At 39.4% G+C, this 22,981-nt stretch overlaps 1 long non-coding RNA gene across 2 annotated transcripts; it reads right to left on the bottom strand.

The window, feature by feature from the left end:
• Positions 1–5,895: 5,895 nt before the first annotated feature.
• LOC107797762 (uncharacterized) lies at positions 5,896–8,690 on the bottom strand. Of its 2 annotated transcripts, none has more exons than XR_001650753.2 (5): positions 8,502–8,690; positions 8,123–8,194; positions 7,724–7,782; positions 7,348–7,462; positions 5,896–6,500 (listed from the first exon to the last, which is right to left on the bottom strand). It is a non-coding gene; the product is annotated as an uncharacterized LOC107797762 (long non-coding RNA). The 2 variants fall into 2 exon arrangements; XR_001650752.2 differs by lacking the exon at positions 8,502–8,690 and adding an exon at positions 8,305–8,483.
• Between the last annotated feature and the right edge of the window lie 14,291 nt (positions 8,691–22,981).

Genomic DNA, 22,981 nt, shown 5'->3' with positions numbered 1-22,981 from the left:
AAGAATTTCTCTCTTAACTCTCTACTCACTACAATGTGTTGTATTATTTTTGGGATGGTTTCTACAAATGAAGGAGTGCATCTATTTATAGAGGTAAAGACCTCCTCTTGATATCATTGGTGACATCAAACTATCTCCTCTTGATGTCATGGGTGACATCAAAGTAGGAAGCTTCCTCCTAGCATCCACACCAACTCTTTCCACCAACTCTTCCAATTGGCATGTCATTGTTGACTAAACATAAACCAACACCTTCAATCTCCACCTTGGTTTGTGTTTCGAGCGTGCGTGTGAACAACTCTGGCCAAAACTTCTAAGCTTACTGGGCAACCCCGTTGTAAGAAACAAGAAGAATCAAACCATTGTTGAACATACCACCTCCACCTAACAACTGTTCTCTTCGGAGTTGCATCAGTTGATGCACACCCCCGCCAAGTCCTTGCAGTGTGCAAACTTAGCGAGTGAGACTATCTTGGTCAACATATCTGCAGCATTATCGTCTGTGATAACCTTCACGACCTTGATAGTTCCCTCTTCAACAACATCTTGAATAAAATGAAATCTGACATCAATGTGTTTAGTGCGCTCATGAAATCTCTGATTTTTCATTAGATGAATAGCACTCTGACTATCACATCTAAGAGTTGATTCCACCTGAACCAAACTCAATTCTGCTACTAAACCTTTCAACCAGATAGCTTCCATCACCGCCTCCGCTGCTTCCATGTATTCTGCTTCTGTCGTAGACAAAGTAGCAATCGACTGCAGAGTCGACTTCCAACTAACGACACTGCCAACGAGGGTAAAGATGTATCCAATTGTGGACCTTCTTTTGTCAAGATCTCCTGCATAGTCAGAATCTACATAACCGAGAATTGAAATACCTCCACCATTTTTTAGAAAGGTTAGACCAACACCAGAAGCTCCTTTGAGATATCTCAATATCCACTTGACAGCTTCCCAATGCCTCTTTCCTGGGCTGGACATGTATCTACTTACCACACTTACAGATTGAGCAATATCTGGACGTGTGCATACCATAGCATACATAATGCTACCAACTGCACTGGCATAAGGAATCTTTGACATATGCTCCACCTCATCCTCGGACTGAGGCATTTGTAACTCTGAAAGTTTAAAATGAGGAGCTAATGGTGTACTTACAGGCTTGCACGTATGCATTTTGAATCTCTTGAGAACCCTTTCAATATACCTCTTCTGAGAAAGATGTACAACACCGTCTTCTCTTGAAATCTCCATACCAAGGATTTTCTTTACAGCTCCTAAATCCTTCATGTCAAATTCCTTACTCAACAGTTTCTTCAAAGCATTTATCTCTGTAATGTTGTTAGCAGCAATAAGCATATCATCAACATACAACAGTAAATAAATCATTGAGTTACCAGACATCTTCTTGTGATACACACAGCTATCAAATGCACTTCTTGAGAATTCATGTGTAGTCATGAATGCATCAAACCTCTTGTACCACTGTCTAGGGGATTGCTTCAAACCATACAAAGACTACTTTAGTTGGCATACGTGATCTTCTTTTCCCTCGGCTAGGAAACCTTCAGGCTGATCCATATAGATTGTCTCTTCTAGATCACCGTGTAAGAAAGCAGTTTTGACATCAAGCTGTTGAAGCTCCAAGTCAAATTGGGCAACCAATGCTAGTAGCACGCGAATTGAGCTATGCTTCACGACTGGAGAGAAAATCTCATTGTAGTCAATTCCCTCCTTCTGACTGAATCCTTTTGCAACCAATCTCGCCTTGAACCTAGCATCTTCCACTTCAGGAATTCCCTCTTTCTTTCGGTAGACCCACTAGCATCCAACTGTCCTCTTCCCCTTTTGTCTTTTCACTAAGACCCATGTCTGATTCTTGTGAAGAGACTCCATCTCTTCAGTCATGGCTAACCACCATTGTCAACATCCTTGCAAGAAGTTGCTTCAATATACGAGGAGGGCTCCAGATCCTTAATCTTTTCTTGTGCAGCTACGAACGCATATGCAATCAAGTTTGCTTGATCTATAAGGCGTTCCGGTTCTCGTGTCTGCCTCTTCTCCCTCCCCTTTGCAATTGTGTATGGTTTATTGACAGCAAGTTCTTCAAGGTCTACATCTTCTGACTCATCTTTAACCTGAGTCTCTTGATCCTTTTCCTTGGCAAGCTCCACCGGAAGCTCCACATGCTCATCGTTCTTGTTTCCTGAAAACTCCACGGAAACTTTACGGGGATCAAGTATAGAGGATTCATCAAAGGTGACATCTCTACTAACTATAAATTTGTACCCTTTTACTCCATCCACATACCCTACGAATATGGCCTTCTTAGCCTTTGGTTCAAGCTTTCCTTCATTAACGTGATAATAAGTTGGACACCCAAATACTCGTAAGTATGAATAGTTAGAGGGTTCACCTGACCATACCTCATTCGGAGTCTTAAAGTCAATTGTCGATGCTGGGGATCGATTGACAATATGAGCAGCAGTGTGAACTGCTTCAGCCCAAAATACTTTGGACATTTTGGCTTGTAGGAGCATACAATGAGCCTTTTCAAGAAGAGTTCTGTTCATTGTCTCGGCAACTCCATTCTACTGTGGGGTATGCCTGACAGTCCTATGTCTTGAGATCCCATGAACCTTGCAGAATTCATTAAACTCTTCATTACAAAACTCCAAGCCATTGTCTGTGCGAAGATACTTGATTTTTCGCTCCATTTGATTTTCAACCAAAATCTTCCACTCTTTACATGATTCAAAAGCATCACTTTTTGCCTTCAAAAAATGCATCCAAACCTTTCGTGAGAAATCATCAATAAAAGTGAGAAGATACTTCTTTTTGCCCTTCGATGGAAGTTTAGAGGGACCCCATAAATCTGAATGGATGTAGTCTAGCACTCCTCTTGTCTTGTGTTTGCCAGTGCTGAAGCTGACCTTCTTTTGCTTCCCTAGAACGCAGTGCTCACAGAAGTCAAGTGTGCTGATCTTCTCACCTTCCAAAAGGTTACGATTGCTCAACATCTCCAGTCCACGTGCGCTCATATGACCCAGTCTCATGTGCCATAGTCTTGCCTTGTCATCATTAGATAACTGCACTGTAGATGCATTTGCAGAGCCAACAATGGTGCTTCCGGCCAATGTGTAAAGGCCGTTCTCCAGCTTGCCTTTCAGCATGACTAAAGAACCTTTAGTCACCTTTATAGTTCCCGATTCGCTCATGTACCTGTAGCCTTGTTCATCCAGAGTACTCAGGGAGATCAAATTCTTCTTCAGATCAGGAACATGACGGACTTGTGTAATAGTCCTCACGACTCCATCATGGCAGCGAACCCAAACTGAGCCAATGTCAACTATTGCACAAGTTGCATTATTGCCCATTACTACGGTTCCTCCACTTTTCTCATAGCTGCTAAACCAGTCTTTTCGGAACGTCATATGCAGAGTGCAAGCAGAGTCTAACACCCATTTGTTTCCATAAGTACTATTATTATTACACGATGTTGTTAGTACATAATCATTATCAAAATCATGTACCTGTTCAACTGTGGATGCACTCGCCTTTTCCTTGGACTTTGACATTGTGCAGTCTCGTTCAAAGTGCCCCTTCTTGCCACAACCCCAACACTCTGTATTCTTCTTGTTCACACGAGACTTTGATCTGTGCTTTGATTTGCTCTTTCCCTGTTGGCTAGTCCGGCCTCTCACAAAGAGCCCACTTGCCTGGTCATCTCTATCTCCTTCAATGTGCCTCCGCACATCACTAGAGTTAAGTGTCTGCCGCACTTGCTCAAGCTTGATAGGCTCCTTGCTATACATCATTGAATTCTCAATATCACGATATCCTGAAGTCAATGAAAATAGCAAAGCACATGCAAGCGTCTCCTCCTCCTTTTTAATTCCTGCAATCTGTAAGTCCATGACAAGTTTATTGAACGCATCTAAATGATCTTGTAACGAAGTACCTGACCCCATCTTAAATGTGTGAAGACGTCGTTGTAACAACATCCTTGTTGTCACTGATTGGTCTTGGTATAGCCCTTCTAGCTTTTCCCATAACTGTTTGGTCGTCTCTTCGGTACCCGTACTCACTTCACAAAGCACGTTAGGTGCAAGGGATAGTAGGATTGCACTCAATGCATCCCCTTCAATCTTCTCCTTATCGGGAGTTGATATATCCTTAGGATCTTTCCGTCAATAGCATGGATTGAACCTTCCCTCCGCAGTAACGCCATCATCTGGATCTTCCAGATATTGAAGTTGTTGCGTCCACTGAATCTATCAATTTCAAACTTCATGGAACTCATCTTTGCTTGTTCTTCCTCCTTGGATCGTTAAAGAATCCTGTTGCTCTGATACCAATTGTTAGCGGAAACGTAAAAGAAAGAACACAAGATTTAACGTGGTTCGGATCAAAATAATCCTACGTCCACCAGAGAACAGTTGCCCTTTTAATATTAATAAAGGAAGGGGAGAGTTCCCAATTACACTTAAAGGAATTTCTCTCTTAACTCTCTACTCACTACAATGTGTTGTATTATTTTTGGGATGGTTTCTACAAATGAAGGAGTGCATCTATTTATAGAGGTAAAGACCTCCTCTTGATGTCATTGGTGACATCAAACTACCTCCTCTTGATGTCATGGGTGACATCAAAGGAGGAAGCTTCCTCCTAGCATCCACACCAACTCTTTCCACCAACTCTTCCAATTGGCATGCCATTGTTGACTAAACATAAACCAATATTTTCAGCATGCCATCGTTAACTAAACATAAACCAACATTTTCAATTATGCTTTGACATTAAGGTCGTTAAGTACCTTTACAAGTACATTTGTAAAGGACATGACAAGATTGCATTTTATATGCATACCAACGAGACGGGTGCAACAGTATTTTGGAGAGTTCGCACAAAATATCTTAATGCTATAATAATTTTGTCTAACAAATGAAGGGCTTGGGCCCGGGCTTAGCACGGGCCATCTTTAACTAGTATAAGTATAGATGACATTATTTCTAATGAAATAAAACCGGTGCAGAAAATCATTTCTAAACTCAAACATAATAAAAAGGAAGTGGATATTTAGCCATGAAAATGAAATGGGGGACCTATGAACAACCTACTTCTAAAATCGTAAAGCAATTATTATACGCAGCAAAAAACAAATTTCTTTAGGTTATGGAGAACTTTGAGTTAAAATCTTTATTTAAAAAATTGAGTCAACTTACTCTTCTCCAATACACCAGCAATATAAACAACATGTTCTCACAGTATGAAGGGTATCATTAAAGGTATGTAGAAGACAGTATCATTCTTTTATCAGAACCTCGGCGCCAACCACAATAATTGTGAACCTTCATTTTCTGGATATGTAAATTTCAGTTTTATCTATTTCTCAAGGACCACTTGATAACAGATCTGGAAATATCAATCTAATGTAATATTGTTAGATGCACCTTGGTAACTAACTAATCCCTCTGTCATCTCTGGTCTGTCTTTTTCTCAAGAGAAGATTTTCTACCCCGCATGCCTATGAAGAACTTCAGGTCTATTGGAAAGGATGTGATGAAAAATGGTATCAGTTTATCAAAAACATTTACTGCAGTATCCTATATCATGAATTGGACTGTTCTTTGCTTATTAGTGGCATGCTCACATCCGGAATTTAGGATTCTAGGTCAAGATTACAAAATCTCAGAAAATGCAATCAGAACTACCGCTTTAAAATAAAAATAAACAGATCAATAGTTTGAAACCAAACCCCACTTTCTTGAATCAAAAACTTACCAGACATTGCACAAAGTGAACCAACTTTGTAAAGTTATAGAGATGAAAATAGAATTATAACTGGGAACTATTTACCAAAAGAAAATGATATTAACCAAAATATCGAATCAGTTAAAAATATAATAAAATAACATATCGAATCAGTTAACAATTCGTTTATATGCACGATAATTTTATGGATATTACAAAAGCTTCATGAAACAGACTGCTTTAAAATAAAGATCCTAAGATATCAAGAAAATACATGACGAAAGAATGAAGAAAAGAGTTAGTTCATTAGTTGCTTTGCCAATTTTCATCACCCTCTCTATTCTAGTGGTTCAAGCCTTTGATGTGAGAGAAACACACACTCAAATTAACTTCTAAAAGCAATCTTTATGGCTACAATACCCTCTATTAACATGTGGCAGCTGAGAAGGGCAACACATTAACTTTTACTTTGCAAACAGAATTTGTAAAAATCTAGTAACCCTCTTTAACTGGAATAACATGGCATAGATTAACAGGAAAAAGTCGAATCACTTTGTAAAAGCAGGCAAAAAATCTCACATTCTTTTCTGTCATCTCCTCTTCATCCTTGTCATATGCATCTTCTTCATCCTCATCTTCCTCGATAACATCTTTCATATTTTCAGCTTGAATCTCTTTGAGCAGCCTCGCTAGTAAACCATGGCATGACATGAGAAGTTATTTTATCCCGAATTGTTGAGCTACAAAAGAAAGAACAAAATATAACACAATATCACTCTTCTAATCCAAACAGCAGCGCGCACCTTATGACCCATAAAACAAAATTGAACTTGTTAGGCCACATATAAAAGTAAAAGTGAATTAATACTAAAGAACTCCTCCAAAAAGGAAGAAATCAGCAACACACCCAATATACTAATTTTTGTTTGATTACAGAGCTCTTCAATTTGACACATTTATCACATCAAACAAAAATATTTTAATGTATTTAGGAAAAAGAATAAATTCAAAATTGTGGAACCTACAGTGTCATCATCATAGTCAGCATTTTTAGGTACTTATGGCGGTTCGAAAATTTTGAAAAACGTTCACAGCTCTCACTCTTAATTATGCGTTAAGCATTTCTGACCCTTCGTTGGATCCTATTTAAGGATATTCTACGTCAAGTTTTTTCCTACCGTTCCATAGTGGCCCTACAATACAACCTACATCAAACAATCAAAGATAGATACAAAGACAACCACACTTTATCACCAACAAAAATTTGCCCAAAGAGGTAATCTGTGTTTGTTTCAAGAGGTAAGTATTTGAGTTTGTAAGAGAATTATAAATTTTGGACTTCTTTCTCGATACAAATCACTCAATGATTTTAGTGAATATTTCCATTCTATTCAAGTACAGTAAAGTTTGAATTTTATGGAATGTTATATGTTCCTGATATTTATGATGCTTCATCTATGTTGGAATATTCTGTATAGCATTTTATATTGCACCACTTCCTAAAGAGAGAACCTTCAACTTTCAAACTGCAAGGCCTGATGTAAGTGTTGTGTTGCATCTAGTTATAAATTCCACTAAAGTACATACCCGAGCTCCTGAAATTGAGTTTCAGCAAGCCCCCTTCTTGTTTTGTTCCTGACCCATTAGCTGAATAATCCAGTTTGACGCTTTGTTGTAGTGTTGTTGTGCTGCCCGATATGTTCTGAAATACCAATTCGTACAATAACTTGTCAGGCCTTGTATTTATAATAATTTGTCCTAATTCAATTAAATGTTGATCCAAAGAGATATCTATGTAAATTCAAAAGGATCTCATTGTTTAATAGTATAATAGATATGAATCTTTTTCTTCTCATGAGAAGTGTAGAGCACTTTATAAAAATAGAGTTTACCAACATCTTCTTGACATGGTGCTGATCAGAACTCTTCTTTTCAAGGCACTTCAAGCAAAGAAGTGGCTTACCTCATTTAAAAGGAGCATTTCTGCTAGCACCCTTGAACAAATATTTTGTTGTAACAATTCTGCAATGATGCCACAAGGGAAAAATTAAAATAACTTAAAACCAAAACATGACAAATTGTGTTGCAGCCATAGGAAGGAATCACATATCAAAGAGACAGCGGGTGCCCAACGATGTTAGTCTTTTGGTTTCTTTATTTCCTAAATAGATTCTGTATTTCGCTTTATTCATGTGTACCAATTTCACCGTTAATAGGCACTTCAAAGAATCCATTCATCCTCAAAAATACCGAAAAACATGTACCTAAGTATCTATCTCTAAACATAGCAACGATTGAAATGCATGCACAGATTTTTAGATACTCAACTAAATTCAGAACGGGAAAACGGAATAAAACTCACCAAAAATCAGAAATCATAGAGTCACCAACATACTGGAATCAAGATAGGAAATTGTTTCCACGAACCCAGAAGCTAAGACCAAAAATAGGAGAAAGAAGGAAATAACATATTAGGGATTAAGAAAAATTAGACGAAAAGGGAGAGAAAGCAGTGTAAGGGGCTGTTGGGGGGAAAAAACAAACCCAAATTAGCATCCATTAGAATTAAAGGTGGAGCTGGCACTCAAATTTCACATTGTTTGGAGATGGAAACCCAGAGCTTCACATAGATGTATTCTTTTAGCCTCCATTTGTTGTTTGGCAGGAAGAGTTCTCGAAGAAATGGGCATGGAACCTGAAGCTAAGTGGAGAAAGTGGAAGCCAGTTATTTTTTAACTTACCCAAATGACGGTTTTACCCTTCGTTCCAGTTCGGCTGTCCCTGATATTGTTTGCGTCCTCGGGCAAAGTTGGTCCTTCCTCGGCAATTCTTTGAGGTATCCTTGTCGAAGCATATTTACTACCTCCTATCTTAGGGCGAAGCCGTCCTCGATTTCTTGCCCTTGTTCTGGGTGAAACTCGCAAAGGACGTCTTATTTTTTGGTGCTTGGATCTGACCTCATCTTGAACCAATTTAAGTTTTAAATAATAAAGTAACAAAAAGAAGTATCGATAAATATTTACAAGATTTTCATATTTATCCATACTATTTTAACACAATTTAAAAATAAAATTAAAAGGTTTTCATGTATCCACACTATTTGAAGGCGATTTCAAACCGTAAAGTTTTATATTCAAAAGTAATTTTAAAAAGTATAGTTTGCTAAATCTTAAAAGTTAATTTAAGTGATAAGATTTGTTCATCTGATCTAGGAGGCTATCTCTTGTATGCTTAATTGATGTAAAAATTTAATTTATATGGTTTGAACTCCATCCTTCATAATAAGTTTTCAACTATCTATAAATTGTCTTAAAATATTATTTGTTATAATTTTTATATTATTTCATTATAAAATTAACATATGATAAATCTGTAGAAAAATAAAAATATTTTTCTTATCTCCTTAATTAAGAAAAATAATTAAACCACCTATAATTTATATAGACTTCTATCATATATTTATTATCTTATCATTTTAAAGAGTTATAACAAAATATAATTTGAACTACTATATTGAATTACTACCATTAATATCATGTTAGTATTTGTTTAATGTAGCTGGTTCTCTTTGTTTGAAGTAGTAAATTGCATCTTTATGGATGTAAGTCCTCTTGGAAGTTCTCTTTGTATAATTGTGATGACCCAAAAAGTCATCACTTGTTTTAGAAATAAATTCTGCGTTTTGAGGCCTTAAAACCCTCTTTTAGTATCACCTCGATTTGCGTGCGTAGTTCGGACACATAGCCGGAAAGCCATTATGTGAAAATCTGTGAAAAATGATGAATTTTAAATTTAAAATGAATTTAAGTTGACTTCGATCAACATTTTGGGTAAACAGACCCGGACCTGTGATTTGACGGTCCCGGAGGGTCCGTAGGAAAATATGGGACTTGGGCGTATGCCCGGAATCGAATTTCGAGGTCCCAAGCCCGAGAAATGAATTTTTAAAGAAAATTATTTTCTGGAATGATTGGAATTATTTATGAATTTTGGAAATGAAATGTGTTTAAAATTTGACGGTATCGGGCCCATACTATAGTTCTGGAGCTCGGTACAGGTCTTATATGTGGTTTAAGTCGAGTCTGTTAAATTTGGTAAGAAACAGACTTGAAATGACGTGAATTGGACCGTATTTGAGAAAATTGAAAAATTTGAAGTTCTTAAATGATTTCATGATTTTGATGCTAAATTCATAGTTGTTGATGTTATTTTGGTGATTTGAATGCACGAGTACATCCGTAGAGTGTTTTTGAGGTAGTGTACATGTTTGGTTTGGAGCCCCGAGGGCTCGGTTGAGATTCGGATAGGCGTATGTCGCGCCTCCTTTTTTCTCACGAAATCGGGTTTATGACATTTTTGGTTGAGACAACTCTTTCCTTTTGGAAATGAGGTCTCCATTTTAGAAGAGTCGCCACCTAACGATTTAAGGTGTGTTAGGGTACCTATAGGGTTCATTTATAACTACGTTTGGTAACCAGAGACAGGGTAAGGGCTTGAAATTATCCTAAGGGAAAGGTGTTAGGCACCCCTCAAGATTCACTAGTGTGGTTCCCGGCCAAACAGTTTTTGTGAATTTGTACAATTAACAAATAAATAAGTATGGCTCAAATAGTGGGGGATTTAAGTTTAAATACACAGGTGTTTGAAAAAGAACAATTAATGAAAAGCAAGATTTTAAAAAGAATTACAATCTAAGCATATTTGTGAATGTAAAGGGGGGTGTCCTAGGTTTATTAATAATATGGATCACATCAATGCAATACTCGGTATGACACTCCTCAAAGAGGGGCTACACGTGGTATTAACGCACCGGTCATCATATCCATATCTACCCTTCCCGTCCCGTGAAGGTAATTAAAGCGAGGGTTGGTCTCGACCCCTATTGCATGTTGTTACCCGTCCATTCCTATCAGTCGCGGAGGAATTTAGGACTCCTATCCTATAAAAATGGGGTTCTAGGCAGACCCTCAAGTTTAAAAGTAAAATACTAAGGCGACATATAATAAACAAGAAGGACTTCAATTAAGGGGAGCATGGAAGACAAATGAAAGGCTCAGATATACCTCCACACACAGTACACATAAACAGCATGACTCATACACAATTAAGGTCTAAATTCAGATCCTAATCATGGTATCTAAGTGATAACAGCAGAGTCAGATTTATTACATGACTCAGAGAAGAAGTCCTAATCAAGCTTGCCTACCGATTTTAACATGCTGACAGTTAAACATTAATCACAAAGACGGCTCTGATTTTTATTTTAAAGTTTATTACCTAAGGTTTGCCTAGGCGTAAAATGATATGCAGCAGTTACCAGAATTATTAAAACAATTTAGAAGTTACTTTACCTAAATCATGTTGTTCTAAATGTTGTAAAGAAATGCAAGGATTGTGACCAGTTTCACTTAAACAGGATAATCAAATATGAGACTGTTTTATGTCTTTTTCATGCATCAGTAGTTTAGCTAGGTGTGACTGAGTGAGTGTGAACAAAATCCTAAAACAGGGCATCTAACGTGCACATATGACAATGCAGAATGGTTGCAAAATTCCTAAAGCATGATTTCTAAATGCCCAAAGAGTTACAGCATGACTTCAAGACGTGCAGGAGCAACATTTATGTTGCTGCTGTTATTTAGACTAAAGCAGGATTTCTAAGTGGTAAAATGTTGTCAAATGAGATGTTGAAACAGTAAACCTAAGAACATGGTATCTAATGCATGACATGCTTTGAATGTGTTGGTCTTACACATGGATTCTAATGCACATATAGGAAATGTAAACCTAAGGCATGGTTTCTACCCATTGATGTTGATAGCATATATAACTACCCTCCCCTTTTCACTAGTAAACCCCAATATTCGTTTACAACAGATTATTACAAACCAATATTGAAATGAATTACCTAAGTAGAAAAGGAAAAATAAGAAGTTAGTTACATTATAGAGAGCCTGAAAACAGGCCCAGATTTTTAGCACCTGATTAGGACTTCCTCTCTGAGTTATGTAATAAATCTAACTCCAACACCTCAAATACCAAGATTATTTCATAGCCTTTCTCATATCTGGGTGTGTCAGAGTTCCCTAAGGACCTCAAGGGATCCCGGGCAGTGCTCACACCCAGATTTCATAGCCAAGACAGAGTAAGTGCATTGTGGAAAGGCCAACTTTTGTGTGTCCAAGTTCAGAGGGAACTCAAGGGTCCCAAGGCAAGGCTCACACAAAAGGGGCAGAACTTAGTTGTCTAAGAGTGGAGTGAGAGTTCTCGACATAGTTTTGAAGAGTTTAAGTAAGAAAACAGTTTTGAAAAAGGGTAAGCAAGAAATAGTTTTGAAAAGAGAGACTTAATTGGAATAGTTGTATAACAGAGTTTAACTGATGAAAACCATTTGAAGGAGTATGCATACCAATCTCAGAACCAAAACAAAGTCAGCATCACACCAAGGACCAAGAATAGTCCAACAAACACAAGCAAGGGAATGGGATTGGAGAGACAAATATGGAGCATGTGAGGGCAAACATGTAGCAGGCAGAAACATATACAAGTACACAATCAGAAACTCCTACAGGTTCAGAGGATTAGGGGGGACAGTAGGTTATTGGATTAGATTAACATATCAACACCAAACAACTAAGACCATGATCGTACCAATCATGGGGATTCACATAAGAAACATGTACTAAGTATATAGAAACATGTTGGTTATTGACAAGCAAAGCATAGCATAACATGTAGAGGGAACTCAGGATCCCAATTACATGTTGAACAACAAAAATAGTAAATAAAAGTATATCAGAAATACAAGGAATTGTAACAGCAATAGAAATATGTTGGTTTGAGGACTGAAATCTGATTTAGAACATATCAGTGAAGTAAAGAAAGCAAAAACAGAAAGCAGAAATAGGAGAGGCGCAGTAGTTGGCCTTGGCTTGCAGCCGGCTAGCATAGAATAGTAGCAAGTAGCACAGAAGAGAGAATAGAGAGTTTTTAGTTGTGAGAGAGAGAGTTGAAAAGATTGTTTTTCGTATGTATGCTAATGAATGAATAGAGTATATATAATTTGAAAGCGGGCAGAAGAATTAGGTAAAAATAATAGTTCAGCAGTAATTATAGAAACAAATGTTAATTAGAATCAATTTAGTATATAGACTTCCTTAAATTAAGGAATCATACTCAAACACTAAGAAGCAGTGGCAAAATAAGGAAAGGAATCAAGTAAAGCTTCTTATAACTCAATAAGAAAGTAGTACAAGTGTAATATAGGTATAGAGCATGCAATTACGGTCAAGTTCAGAATCCTATTTAAGGAAAATATATACAAATTAGTTTGACAGCGGAATCAGCCAGAGAAATAAGGCAACAGATATTTCAAATTCCGGAAATCAGTAAGGAGATCCTCGAGTGAGGTTCTAATTACAAGTAATCAATATTTATCAAAGGAAAATATCACACATGAGCGGAGTAACATGCTATAGGCAAGGATAAACAGGAAACCAGCCTTAATTAAAGGAATATCTCAAGAATCAGTAGAGAATATCATGCAAGATCGATGAAGAACCAATCACAGGGATTCGAAGACCCACAAATATAGAACAATACCAATTTAGGAGAAATTAGCATAATCACACATAGGGTAAAAACCATATAAATCAGGAATTCATATAACGTTCATAAGAAATATATAGATTAATTGAACATAGCACCCAAGACGAACTCAAAAACTTAAGAAACATTAGGGTTTTCAACAGAATAACTCGGATAAAGGAGAAGGCTCAAACGAATGTTTAAACACAGTGAGAGTCATAGATTAATACCAAAAAAATCATAATAAAAATGTTTTTTTGAAAAAGGGGTTAAAACCCTAGTTGAAGATGAAGAGTTACTTTAGAAAAATCGGAAAAAACCTTTGAGGAAAACAACAAAAGCTCATAATATACACAGATCTAAGACAGATCTAAAAGAAATCGGAAAATCTTAAAAGTTAAGGTTTCAGAGAACCCAAAGAAGATGAGAAAACCTTAAAATGTTACCGATTTTAGCCGAAAAAGTCATAGATCTTACTCGAACGGTCGGAGATGACCGAAAAATAGCATGAAGGACCATGGGTAGGAGTTGAACCTCTCTAGGTTCACCTGAGGACCTCAAGGTAGTGTCAAACCGGCGTGGGGTGAAGCAGAGGCCAGGAGATGATGAGAGGCCACGGTTTCCGGCGAGGGAGGTGGCCGGAGAAGGTAGACAAGGTCCATCGGAGAGGAGGGGAGAAGAGAAGGTTCTAGAGAGAACCAGAGATAGAGAGACCGGTTGATATAGCATGAGAGGGGGGATGAGAGACGGGGGTAGTCTATTAGGTTAAATATGGTGTGGGGGATCTGGACCGTTGATTAGAATTGATCAACGGTCCAAATTGGACCAGAGATTGGGTCGGGTATGATTTAGTTTTGGGCCTGGGTGTTGGGCTGATTTAATTAGGTTTGGGGCTGGTTTGATTTAGGTTATAATTGAAATAAAAATGGGGTTATTTGTTAAATACTCAATTAAATTGAATAAAAAAATTTATAAATTAGCTAATAATTATACAAAAATGAATTTTATGCATAGAAAATAATTAAAAATGATTACTTAGTATTTAAAAATACAAATGATTAATTTTCGGTCAAAAATAGTATAAAATCATATAATTGGGCTATAATTGCAAAGTTATTGCAATTATAGCCAAAGAATTCCAATTTGGCTAATTATGAAATAATTTGGTTTAAATAGGACCATAAATAATAAATTAAATCAAGAAATGATTTTGAAATCATTTGCAATGCCATTTTGTAATTATTTATTGGGAATAAAATGCTAGATAAATTAATAAGAATATAGAAAAATTATAGAAAAATACCAATTGCTATTAATGCATGATTTTGAAGGTATATATGTAATTTCAAAATATTTCGGGAAAATTTTTGGGTATCAATAGTTGCCCCTCTTTACCCGGAAAGGATGAAAGAGTTTTCGGGTAAATAAATGATGGCCAATTTTTTGACCGAGCGAAATAGTTCAAGAGATTAGGTTGCACCCTGGCTTCTAAGCTGCCTACATATCCATGGTTTCACAGGAATCAGGTCATATGCAGTTCCGGATCCACCGACGAAGTATACCGATGAAGCCATTTCAAGAACGGACGCAACATCTAGGGCTGGGTGAGTGAACGGTTTACGGGAATGGTTAGGTTTGATATGGCCGAGGGATCTGGAGCGAGATCGCTCATGCTGGGATAGTCATTGCTCGTCATCTTACCTACAAATAGAAGCAATACAAGCGTATACTGTGCATAAATTTAAACATGATGCAAATTCTCGTTGGACCATGAATGTTGTCTTCGGATGATGAGGATGATGTCCTTAGACCATGATGTCCTGGGCCATGAAGCGTATGATAAGGGAATCGCAGGCCATGAAATGATGTTCTCGGGCTATGAGCATGGTGCCTCCGAACCATGACGCCTTTGAATAATGATATGCAAAAGATTGAAAGAGATCCTCATGCCATGACATGGTGTTCTCGGGCTATGAAGATGGTGCCTCCGAACGATGACGCCTTTGGATGAGTTGGCGATATTTCGGCCCATAAAGGATGCAGTAGTATGATGCGGACAAGACAGAGCTCAGTCTTGTGAATTGAAGGGCAAAGCTTAGCCCGTAGGAGAAGAGAGATAAATAGTGCTTGGGATAGCGCTTAGTTTCGAAGAAAATTGGAGGCATAGCTTTGCTTGGAAAGGCAGGAGAGTAGCCTTATGCAAAGATGCAAATGCAGGTGGAGGTAGAGCTTAACCTCGGAAGGCAGAATGGTAGCCTTATGCAAATTGGAAGGTAGAATAGTAGCCTTATGCAATGCGGATGCATATGGAGGTAGAGCTTAACCTCGGAAGTCAGAATGGTAGCCTTATGAAGATTGGAAGGCAGAATAGTAGCCTTATGCAATGCAGATGGAGGTAGAGCTTAACCTCGGAAGGCATAATGGTAGCCTATGCAAATTGTAAGGCAGAATAGTAGCCTTATGCAATGCAAATGCAGATGGAGATAGTGTTTAGTCTCGGAAGGCAGAATGGTAGCCTTATGCAAATTGGAAGGCAGAATAGTATCCTTATGCAATGCAAATGCAGATGGAGACAACGTTTAGTCTAGGAAGGCAAAATGGTAGCCTTATGCAAATTGGAAGGCAGAATAGTAGTCTTATGCAATGCAAATGCAGATGGAGATAGCGTTTAGTCTCGGAAGGCAGAATGGTAGCCTTATGCAAGAAATAAGATAACAAATGACACTAGGGTTTTCTTAGCTGATAGCAGATTGCGGTGTTGTGATTACTGGGAACATTGTGACATACGGAACATCACTGGTGTGTGCTGATAGCAAATGTTGGTAAGTGCAACGGTTCTGAGAATCGTATTTTGAACAATGTTTGTCCCATGGGTGTACAGTATGTCTAATGATTTCACAATCCTAGTGCCTGCATCCAAAGAAAAATCGTGAGTTTTGTAAAGGGGGAAGGTTAGCTCGTATCCCTGCTGGATTTGTTTGACTCGTTCGGCTTTGATCTGGAGATACCATCTGTGTATTATTGGGGTAGCATTGCTAAACAAGCAGTTTCAATAATAAACACATGATTTTGTAAAAGTATGACATAAATTAAAAATAACTTTTAGATGAACCGACGATTGTGATGTAGTTCAGGACATTGCAACCTCTCCTGCTACGGAATTTTGAGGGTCCTCCTCAAAATTCTGCCCCAGTTTGATGTTTCTGACTACTGCTCGTGCGTCGATCGACTGAAATTACTTCGAAATTTTGATGGTCCTCTTCAAAATTCTGCCCCAGTTTCCAATTGTGGGAAAATGAAATTTTATTGAAATTGTGACCGAACCCATAGGGCTGCCTAAGTATCCCCTCTTAAACGGGAATCAGGTCAGGCGTAGTTCAATTTACATCATATAAGGAAAGCATAAAGATTACATATAGTAACGCTTGACTGCATCTGAATTGATCGACTTTGGCCAGACTTCTCCATCTATTTCTGCTAGTATGAGGGCTCCTCCCGTCAAAACCTGGTGAACCATGTATGGACCCTACCAGTTGGGAGAGAACTTTCTTTTGGCTTCATCTTGATGAGGAAAAATTTTCTTTAATACCAGCTGTCCCGGTGCGAACTGTCTTGGCTTGACTCTTTTGTTGAAGGATCTGGACATTCTATTCTGATAGAGTTGACCATGGCAGACTGCATTCATTCTCTTTCCATCTATAAGGGCTAGTTTCTCTTAACGACTTTTTACCCACTCTGTGTCGTCGAGCTTAGCTTCTTGTATGATCCTTAGGGAAGGAATTTCTACCTCAGTGGGAATGACAACCTCTGTACCGTAAACCAGTATATAGGGGGTTGCCCCGGTTGACGTGCGGACTATAGTGCGATACCCTAATAGAGCAAATGATAACTTCTCGTGACACTGTCTGTGATTCTTTATCATTTTCCTCAATATCTTCTTGATATTCTTGTTGGCGGCTTCTACAGCTCCATTCATCTGAGGTCTGTAGGATGTGGAATGCTTGTGTTTGATCTTGAAAGTTTCGCACATAGCTTTCATCAAGTCATTGTTAAGGTTGGAGCCGTTATCAGTAATGATTGACTTTAGAATTCCGAATCAACAAACAATGTAGTCGCGGACAAGTCTGCCACGACTTTCTTAGTCACTGCTTTGTAAGATGCTACTTTGACCCATTTGGTGAAATAGTTGATGGCTACTAGGATAAACCCATGTCTGTTAGAAGCAGCAGGATCGATTGGTCCAATAACGTCCATTCCCCAGGCGGCGAATGACCACGGTGAGCTCGTTGTGTTAAACTCTCTTGGAGGTACCTTTATCATGTCTGCATGTATCTGACAGAGGTGGCATTTCTGGACATACTGGATGCAGTCCATTTCCATAGTCATCCAAAAGTAACCCGCCCAAAGTATCTTCTTTGCTAAGACAAAACCGTTCATATGTGGACCACAGGTCCCAGCATGAATATCCTCTAGTAGCTTGGATGCTTCCTTTTCATCGACACATCTTAATAATCCTAAATCGGGAGTCCTCCTATACATGATTCCTCCACTGTGAAAGAAGTTGTTGGACAATCTCTGAAGTGTGCATTTTTTAGTGGAATTTGCAAGCTCCGGGTACTCTCCTTTTGCTAAATATTCCTTGATATCATGAAACCAAGGCTTTCCGTCTGCTTCCTCTTCAACATAGGCACTGTAAGCTGGCTGATTATGGATTTTCACTGGAATGGGATCAATGAAATTCTTGTCGGCATGCTGTATCATAGATGATCGGGTAGCCAATGCATCGACGAACTCATTCTGGATTCTGGGAACATGCTGGAGTTCCTTCTTTGTGAACCTCTTTCTCAATCCATGTACTTGATGTAGCTACGGGAGTATCTTGGAGTTCTTGGCTTCCCATTCTCCTCGTACCTGATGTATAAGTAAGTCTGAATCTACAATCACTAGCAGCTCTTGAACGTTCATGTCAATGACCATTTTTGAGTTCTAAGATGCAGGCTTCATACTCGGCCATATTGGTGGTGCAAGAGAACCTAAGTTTGGCAGACACCAGATAATGCTGACCGGTTTCTGATATTAGGACTGCTCATATGCCAACTCCTTTGAAGTTTGCTGCTTCATCGAAGAACATTCTCCAATCATCATAGGATTCCGCAATGTCTTCTCCTATGAATGATACCTCTTCATCATGAAAATACGTTTTCAGGGGTTCGTATCCTCCATCCACAGGGTTTTCAGCAAGGTGGTCTATCAGTGCCTGTCCCTTGACCGCTTTCTGAGTTACGTAAACAATGTCGAATTCACTTAACAGGATTTGCCACTTGGCTAACTTGCCGATGGGCATGGGCTTCTGAAAGATGTACTTCAAGGGATCTATTCTCGATATGAGATATGTAGTATAGGCGCAGAAGTAATGTCTCAGCTTCTGAGCTACCCAAGTTAAAGCACAACAGGTGCATTCCAATAGAGAATACCCGGCCTCGTACGGGGTGAACTTCTTACTGAGATAATACATGGCTTTTTCTTTCCTCCATGTTTTATCGTGCTGCCCTAGAACGCAGTCGAAAGCTCCATCTAACACTACAAGATAGAGTAATAAGGGTCTACCTGGCTCAGGCGGGACTAAGACTGGTGGTGTTGACAGGTACTCCTTGATTTTGTCGAATGCCTTTTGGCAGTCATCAGTCCATTTGGTGGCGGCGTCCTTCTTTAACATCTTAATGATTGGCTCACAAATAACTATAGACTGTGCTATAAATCGGCTAATGTAGTTAAGCCTTCCCAAGAAACTCATCACATCCTTCCTGTTCCTTGGCGGTGACAGTTCTTGAATGGATTTGACATTCGATGGATCCAGTTCTATTCCTCAGCGGCTCACAATAAACCCAAGCAATTTCCCAGTAGGAACCCCAAATGCGCACTTTGCGGGGTTTAGTTTTAGGGTGTATCTCCGCAGTCTATTAAAGAACTTCCTCAGATCTTCTATGTGGTCAGTGGCCTTCTTAGATTTGATGATATCATCATCCACATATACCTCTATTTCCTTGTGTATCATATCATGGAAGATGGTAGTCATGTCCCTCATGTAGGTGGCCCCTGCATTCTTTAGGCCGAATGACATCATTTTGTAACAGTACACTCCCCATGGCATAATGAAAGTCGTTTTCTCAGCATCTTCCTCATCCATCCAGATCTGATGATCACCAGCGAAGCAATCTACGAATGACTGTAGCTCATGCTTGGCGCAATTGTCAATCAGGATGTGTATATTTGGCAAAGGGAAGTCGTCTTTCGGACTGGCCCGGTTGAAATCTCGGTAGTCGACACAGACTCTGACCTTCCCATCCTTCTTTGGCACTGGCACAATATTGGCTAACCATGTCGGATATTCTACTACCCTGAAAACCTTAGCACTGATCTGCTTGGTGACTTCTTCCTTGATTTTCAAACTCATATCTGGCTTGAACTTTCTGAGCTTTTGCTTTACCGGTGGACACATTGGATTGGTTGGCAGTTTGTGAGCCACAATAGACGTACTCAGACCAGTCATATCATCATACGACCAAACGAATATATCCTCATACTCCTTTAGAAATTCTATGTATTCTTTCTTCTCTGATAGCGATAGGTGAATGCTGATTTGTGTTTCCTTGACGTTTTCTGTATCTCCCAAGTTGACAATTTTGGTCTCATCCAGGTTGGACTTAGGTCTATTCTCAAAGTTCTCAACTTCTTTGACAATCTTGTCAGGTATGTCATCTTCCTCTGAATCCATGTCCATTTATTGTGTTGTCTTATTGCATGTCATAGTCATTAATTCATCAAGACAAGTAATAGTAATATTGTATTGGTAAAGCAAGAAGAGAAAATGATAGGAATAAATATTAATTCATAAGGAAAATAAAAAATTCTTTTGATAGATTGAGTAACGGTTTTGAACAAGATCTTATTGCGGGAATTGAAGAAAATACGAAAAGAAAATCATTTAGTAAATGAAATAGTGAGTAATGCTTGTTTTAACCTTGCTACCCTGAGGCTCATCGGGCTTTGGTTGTCCTGATAGTCCAATTTTTGAGATGTGCCCCTCTGCTCACAGTCTGTATGGAAGGGCCTTTCTCCCCCTCCTCCTCGACAATAACGCAACAGTCCATATCACTGTCCTCTAGAAATAAGTTCTTCGCTGTTGCAAGTACTTCTTCTTCATCTGACCCGTAAATAATGTCGGCCTGTTGGAAGGTCTGCTCCAGATGTGGTATTGGCTGCTCTAGTGGGTAGTAAGGATCGTGCCATGGTGGCGACCAGCTATTGAATTCTTCTTAGGTGTATTCGTATCCCAAACCGAATGTAGTGCCATGTTTCTTGACTTTTATGGGTTTAGAGATTCCTTGGAGGTTCTTGCCGAGCCCTTTGCCAGGATCGTACCCACTCCAACTTAGTATACTCTTGATTTTTCTATCCCACCATTTGTCTTTGTCGATAGCATTGACCCGCTCAATGTGGTGGTAAGTTTCTCCACCCATCTTCCTTTTTCCCTCGATTGCCGTAATGGTCTGGCGATTGTATATAGGGTTGATACCATCGCCGTGAATGATTAGTTCCTAGTGATTCCATTCGAACTTTACTGCCTGATGTTGCGTTGATGCTACGGCCCCAGCAGCATGAATCCATGGCCGTCCCAACAGTAAGTTGTAAGATGCTGGTACATCTATTACCTAGAAATCGACCTTAAACCAGGTTGGTCCTATCTGCAGGCATAGACTAATCTCAACAATGGTGGACCTCTGAGAACCATCGAAGGCTTTCACATTGATTGCTACATCCTTTATCTCATGCAGCCCTTTACCCAACTTCTTGAGTGTTACCAGCGGACAAATGTTAAGACTGTAACCTCCATTGATCAGGATTCTGGTGATGAAATAATCTTCGCATTGCACGGTGATGTGCGGTGCTTTGTTGTGCCCCAGCCCTTCAGGTGGCAGCTCATCCTCATAAAAGGTGATCTTATGGCTTTCCAGCACTTGTCCTACCATATTAGCCACTTCTCCGCTAGTGATGTTACTTGGTACGTATGCTTCATTTAGCACCTTTAACAAAGCATTCTTGTGCGTCTCAGAATTTTGTAGCAAAGAGAGAATGGATATTTGTACTGGTGTCTTGTTTAACTAGTCGATGACCAAATATTCCTTGGCCTGTATTTTTCTCCAAAGGTCGCCTGGACCTGTCTCAATGAGGGGTAGCTGATTGGAGGCCTGCTTGCTTGATTCAACTAGATGTTCAGGGGTATAGACTCTACCAGTTCTTGCCATACCCTGTGCTGCGACAGTTTCTTCAATCCTGACATTACCTTTCCTTCTTGCCTCAGCTGTATAGTCCCAGGGTACAATATTTGTATAGAATGGTGGCATGGTTGACATCGCTACTGGGATTAGCGTGGCTATCCTAACTTTGAATGGAACATGTGCCTTGGGTGGAAAGACTGCAACCTCAAATGGTGTGGGTGCATTTGCCGGAGACACGAATTCAACCTCAATTGGTGATGGCGTCTTTGCGGATGGCGCTGCTTCAAACTCTAGAGGTATAGACATATTGACCTTAGCGTCCTCAGATGATTGGATCTGGACTATGATTGGATTGAGAGTAATTGTTGGTTTCTTCGGGTCATCACCTTCTGCGATCAACCCGATTGATCCCTCCAGATCCCAGTCATCTCCTACTTCGATCATGTGGACACCTCCACCTTTATGGTCTGGCAGAGGGTTGTTGCGGACGTTTGGAGTGGGCTCCTTTGCCACAATGATCTTGTTATCAATCAAAGACTGTATCTTGTCTTTCAAGTAGCGACATTCATCGATAGTGTGCCCTTTCATGCCGGAGTGGTATGCACAGGACTTGTTTGGATTAACCCACTGAGAAGGATTCTCAGGGGTTGCAACAGGGATGGGGGTGACATAACCAGCAGCTTTGAGCCTCTCATACAGCTGGTCGATGGGTTCGGCGATGGCCGTATATTGCTTTGGAGGTCTGCGATCAAAATTAGGTCGGGGTCTAGGGAAATTTTGGCGTGTAGGGGGTGATTGATAATGGGATGGTTGAGCATTATACGTTTGGTAGACATGAGCGGGTTGGGAGTATCTGGGTGAAGTAGGTTGATATCTTGGGCTGCTTGATAATGGGTTGGTGGTGGAGCATGGTATGAGGGTGCTTGGTAATTTGGGGTCGGCTGGTATGTGAGTGAAGGTGTTGGGTAAGCTTGGTATTTAAGGGGAGACTTGGTCCTTTGTGCAACCATCATGGTCCCTATGTCCCTTTTCTTGGACACACCACCGGACTGTAAAGCCTTATTCATAGCTTGCAAGGCTTCGAAATTTGTAAACATACCACTTTTAATACCTTCTTCAATTCTTTCACCTAATTTGATAATGTCGGAGAACTTGTGGTTCTCAATCATCATCAGCCGCTCGTAGTACTGCGGGTCCTGAGCCTGGACAAAGAACTTGTTCATTTGCTCCTCTTCTAAGGCGGGTCTGACCTTAGTAGCTTTGGACCTCCAGCGAGTAGCATACTCGCAAAACGTCTTTGTGGGATTCTTCTTCAAATTCTGGATATAGAACATGTCTGGTGCATTTTCTGTATT

This window comes from Nicotiana tabacum, chromosome 5, assembly GCF_000715075.1.
Source record: "Nicotiana tabacum cultivar K326 chromosome 5, ASM71507v2, whole genome shotgun sequence".
Taxonomy (NCBI): domain Eukaryota; kingdom Viridiplantae; phylum Streptophyta; class Magnoliopsida; order Solanales; family Solanaceae; genus Nicotiana; species Nicotiana tabacum.
This window is presented reverse-complemented; position numbering and strand designations above follow the sequence as displayed.